Raw genomic sequence first — 6,000 nt, 5'->3', positions numbered from 1 at the left:
CTGACATAGGCTGTATACCCTCATTGAACCTGAAGATCAATTTGAGAGACACTACCCCAGTAACTAAAAGTTATATGTCTATACCTAAACCATTACACCAAGAAGTGAAAGAATATCTGCAGGATCTAATCAACAGGGGATGGATCCAAAAGTCTAAATCATCCTATTCCTCCCCGATCGTATGTGTCAGGAAGAAAGATGGTACATTGAGACTCTGTTGTGACTACAGGGAACTGAATAGAAAGTCAATCCCTGATCGGCACCCAATCCCTAAAATTCAAGACATGCTGGATAACTTGTCAGGAAGTACCTGGTTCTCTGTTCTTGACCAAGGGAAGGCCTATCACCAAGGTTTTGTGGAAGAGTCCAGCCGACATTTAACAGCCTTCATCACACCATGGGGACTGTATGAGTGGATCCGTATACCGTTTGGACTTAGTTCTGCTCCTGCAGAATTCCAGAGAAGTATGGAAACATGTTTAGAAGGATTAAGAGATGACATTTGCCAGCCTTACTTAGACGATACGGTGGTACACAGCAAGACCTTTGCTGAACATGTCGAACATGTGAGATCAGTGCTCCAACGTTACCAGCAACATGGAGTAAAGTTGACACCAAAGAAGTGTGAACTCTTCAAGAGACAAGTTCGATTTCTGGGAAAAATCGTGTCTGGAGATGGTTATACCATGGACCCAGCAGAGATCGCTCCAGTAATGTCATTGAAAGACAAGCCTCCATCTACAGTGGGGGAGTTGAGGAAGATCTTGGGATTCCTCTCCTACTACAGAACATATATCAAGAACTTTTCCCGGATTGCAGCTCCGCTATATACCCTCTTGGGCGCGCCAATCAGCTCACCCACATCAGTAAATAGGAAAAAGACCAGAGGCGGATCACAGTCAAAGGAAAGAAACACTGTTTCTGCGCAGCAACCAATCAATTGGACTGCAGGACACCAGGAAGTACTAGAAGAACTAGTGAATTATCTTGTGAAACCGCCCATCATGGGATATCCAGATTTTAACCTCCCTTTCGTCCTTCACTGTGATGCTTCTCAGGTGGGGCTGGGAGCTGCCCTGTATCAACGACAGAATGGCAAGCTAAGAGTCATCGGCTATGGTTCCAGAACATTGACAGCCGCTGAGAAAAACTATCATCTACATTCTGGGAAACTCGAGTTTCTTGCAATGAAGTGGGCTATCTGCGAACGATTTAGGGATTATCTGTATTACAGTCAAGAGTTTGAGGTCTACACTGATAATAATCCTTTGACCTATGTCCTCACGACAGCAAAACTGAATGCGACTGGTCAGAGGTGGGTAGCAGAACTGGCTGACTTCAACTTCAGTATTAAGTACAGGCCAGGAAGATGCAATACTGATGCAGATGGATTGTCTAGGATGCCGTTAGAGCCTGAAGAGTTTATGCAAGCTTGCTCAGAGGAAATCTGCCTGGGAACCATTAGGAGCACCACTCAGGCGATAGAAATTCAGAAGCAGGAATATACACCACTGTGGTGTCCATTGACAGTAGCAAGCGCTATGGAAGTGAGGGAACAAGATTATACCTCCATGTCCCTCCAACAACTGTCAAAAGAATCTATCAGGAAAGCGCAACAAGAAGATGAAACAATTGGAAGAGTCCTCCAGTATATGGACCAGAACAGGGTTCCAGGAAGACGAGAGAGGGAGTCAGAATCACCAGAAGTAACTACTTTACTGAGAGAATGGTCAAAGCTATACTTCAGCTCAGACGGTATCTTATACCGTCAGAGAGGACTGAACCAACAGTTAGTGTTACCCAGAGTATACCACAGATTGGCTTTCAAAGAACTCCATGAGGAGATGGGACACCTGGGAGTAGAAAGAACAGTGAACCTAATTTGTGAACGGTTCTTCTGGCCCTATATGCAAAGAGATATCGAAAGTTTTGTGACCAGAAAATGTGGGTGTTTGAAAGACAAACATCCTAACAAGGCGACCAGAGCGCCCTTGGGCCACATCCAAACTACTTACCCATTTGAAATGGTTTCAATAGACTTCCTACACCTGGAGCAGTGCAAGGGTGGATATGAATACATCCTAGTGGTGATGGACCATTTTACTCGATTTGCTCAAGCGTATGCCACTACTAATAAATCAGGCAGGACAGCAGCAGAAAAGATCTTCAATGATTTTGCTCTGAAGTTTGGATTTCCTACCAAGCTACATCATGACCAAGGAAGAGAGTTTGAGAACCAACTCTTTGCCAAGTTAGGGAAATACTGTAGAATCCAAAGATCGCACACTACGCCCTATCACCCAGAAGGAAACGGACAAGTAGAACGCTTCAATAGGACATTACTGTCAATGTTGAGGACTCTGACAACTGCTGAGAAAAGAGATTGGAAGAATTCCTTAACAAAAATGGTACATGCCTATAACTGCACTAAGAGTGAAGCAACAGGTTACTCGCCATTCTTCCTTTTGTTTGGTCGATCCCCAAGGCTACCCATTGATATTATGTTTGATACCCCAGTTTCAGAAACATACAAGAAGTATCCTGAGTATGTCCGGGTATGGAGGGAACGTATGAATGAAGCATACAACATAGCATCAAAAGTGAATGCGGAAGAACAGAAAAAGAGCAAAGAATACTATGACAGAAGATGTCATGGAGCGGAATTGACACCGGGAAGTCGTGTGTTAGTCAGAAACCTACGAGAGAAAGGGGGTCCAGGAAAACTTCGATCATATTGGGAAGAGAAGGTTTATGTGGTTGTGAGGAGAAAATCTGATGACAGCCCTGTTTATGAAGTAAGAACAGAAATAGGAGATAATAAAACAAGAATATTGCACCGAAACCTACTCCTACCATGTGATTACCTGCCACCACAGCAAGCTATTCAGGAAGTTGATAAACGTCGATCAAAACCTCTCAGACAACGACGTAGGAAGGAAGTTATTGATGGAGGCGATGACAGTGAGAGTTCAGATGAGGAAAATCAATCCCTTGTATTCCATATACCGAACAGTCGCGGAACCAACATTCCTCAACAAAGTGAGTTATGTCCTGAGGCTCCTGAGTTTGTACCTCGAAATGCACCCAATAACTGTATGGTCTCAGATGATCCGTCACCAGTTACTGAAGAAATGGTTGAAGAGGTAAGAGCAGAGGAACCCCTAGAGGATGCAGAAATAGGTTGTCCAATGGAAGAGCAAGGACCTACAGATGCAGTTCCGAACACATCAGAGAATGAACTAACAAGCGACATGGAAGCAGAGACCATTGGAGCTCCTAGGACTGAATCATCAAGAGAACTACCCAGCAGGAAAGTATCAAGTAGAGAAGTAAGAAAACCGGTGATCCTGACATATGACACTCTAGGAGAACCAAGAGAAGTACCAAGAACTGTCCAGTTCAGACAGGTGTGGACACCTAAGGGTCAGGTAAACCAACCAGAGTGGTATCTACCCACAATCTACTTTACTGAGGACTTTAACTGTGATGAATAGACTGGTTTGGTTATCTTGAATAGAATCAACCTAATTTCAGGATAGTTGTTCAGAGCTGGTTGAAGACGGAGGAAGAGCTCCAGCTGAAGAATGAAAAGAAGGTTATTGTTAATGTTATGTTTAGTCAGGTTATGGTTATCGTTGATGTGTTAATGTTAAGGGAAGTACTATGGACACTGTCTCACACCTCTTCACTAAGGACAGTAGAAGGGACAATGGAGACATCCACCAGTTAGATATTGGGATCCTGGATGTGGGAGACGTCCTACAATCAGGAAAAAGGGGTGTTGACCTTTGAGTAAGGACAGTTCCAATTGGGTCCAAATTAACCATACGTAGGCCATATTTTTGGGCCAATGTCAGGGACAACATGAAATTAGCGGGGGAGAGTGTGACAGGTAGAGATAGACTGCAGCCATGATGTAAAATCATCCAGCACCTGTGGAGTTAAAGCTCTAACAAGAGACACAGGAAGTGGTCACTGACACAGCAGGGTGTGCTGGGAGGGAGACAGTGATCCAGGGGAGTAAAATAGGGAAAGGGAAGAGATGCCATGTTGGTCCTGAAGCAAAGCTAGAAACCTGGGACTGTAGAACAGAACAGTGAGAACAGAAGGGAGTTTAGCTGAGCAGCTGAAGGCCAGAACTGATTGAGACATCCATCTTTCCCAGTGATAAGTACAACTGCCAGTATACAGTGATATCTGTTATGAAAGACTCATGTACTGTATGTGATAGCTGTGGAGACTGTGTGAAGAGAAGAAGTAAAACCTTAACAACAACTGCTGTCTGGGATTGTCCCTTCGTCTGAGCTCTCTAATATCCAAGAACTCATATACACTATGTCCTACCTCGCCCCGCTGTGAGACGGACATACGACATCTGCCTGAAGGAAGCTTTTTTTTCCACTAGCAGAAAGATCCACTAGCAGAAAAAAAAGCTAGCAGAACCATAGAACTCTATGGGGAGGCGTTTTTTCCACGTGGATTCTGACACGGATTCAGCACCAAAATCCTCGCAAAACAACTCAGTGAGAATGGACCCTTAGGCCACACTGCTGAAGTTGTGTCAAGGTGGAAATGCAGAGGGCGATGAGCACAGGGGGGCGAACATGTCCAAGTGGGCCCCCAATTTAAGTATACCGATATTATCATTATACAGTGACTGTATAGTGGTAGATATCGGCTCTACACAGGGCTCTGCAGACAGGTGAATACAGTGAAGTTACATTTAGTGACTTACAGGAGACGTCTCTTCCTATTGTTCATATTTCCTTTCCATGGCCCCTTCATACAGCTGATCAGTGGGGAGTCACTGATCTCTTATTGAAGATCTATTCTCAGGACAGATCATCAATAAAAATGAGCTAGAAAACTCCTTAGGGCCGGGGCCTCATGTGGCATGAATGCACAGTGGATGGGATTTTAGCGAATTCCACAAGCTACGCCTCTGTGGAAATGACATGTATATCTATGGGAAAACTGATGGTAAGCAGTGGTAACAAATTTCAACTTTAACCATACACTGCACTGATACTCACTTTCATGCTTTTTAACATTTAAAATGCTCCAAAAATCACCCTGATTTGGGGAAAAGGTGCTTGAATGTGTTTTTTTTATACACTCATGGTGGTTGTATTGCAAAAAGCAATGGTTTTATAGAAAAACTGTCATGTAAGTGCTACAGGTGTTTATTGTTATTTGGAAGAAATATTTATGGCTGTGAGTCAAGTTGGTGAAGAAATGATGAAGAAATGGATTATCAAAACAAAAGCTGTCACAAATTAGATGTGAATAGATGTGAATTCAAAATGGCATTAGTATTGAAAGATGCAATGACATGGGCTTTCTTGATGCGTGGACATTTTTCAATATAATGTTGGGGTTTTTTTTATGTCAACACTGTGGCACCAATATTGTAGTATAGTGGACCAGGCTGCAGGATATGCCTGGATGAGTGGCAGCAGTGGGGGTAGCTGTGGTAACACATGTAGTAGTGCAGTATAGAATTATAGGATGGGTCACTATTCTGTATTTTTATCTGTTGTTGCTGTTTTCCATGGCTTTGTATCACACAGTGAAGAATAACATGTCAAAACCCTAGTTTGAGTATCACATAATAACTTCCCTAGAAGCATTTCTCCTTGGTGAGAATAGCTCTGTAATGAGATAAGGTATACAGCTAGCTGATATGAGAGGAGAGGGGAATGGCATGAAACAGTGGAGAGTGCCAAGTGTCAATGAATCCTTTCAGTCGAGCTTCATATGTAGTTGTTCATGATTATGATTATCCTTTGAGACGGTTTAGCCCAGTACTAGGTGGTTATGCAGGGGAGACTGAACCCTCCAAATTCCTTGGAGAGGGTCAATTGATTATATGCCAAATAAGGTCTAGCTTTCTTCTGGAGGAAACTGGAAAATGTGTGTCTGATGGATTTTAATCAGATGCCAAAACCCATCCAGTTGGGTGTTTGGCACTTATCTTCACATCCTTGCAAAGATCAGGAG

The sequence above is a fragment of the Leptodactylus fuscus genome, chromosome 2 (assembly GCF_031893055.1).
Source record: "Leptodactylus fuscus isolate aLepFus1 chromosome 2, aLepFus1.hap2, whole genome shotgun sequence".
In the NCBI taxonomy this organism is placed as follows: domain Eukaryota; kingdom Metazoa; phylum Chordata; class Amphibia; order Anura; family Leptodactylidae; genus Leptodactylus; species Leptodactylus fuscus.
Note: the sequence above shows the minus strand (reverse complement) of the source record.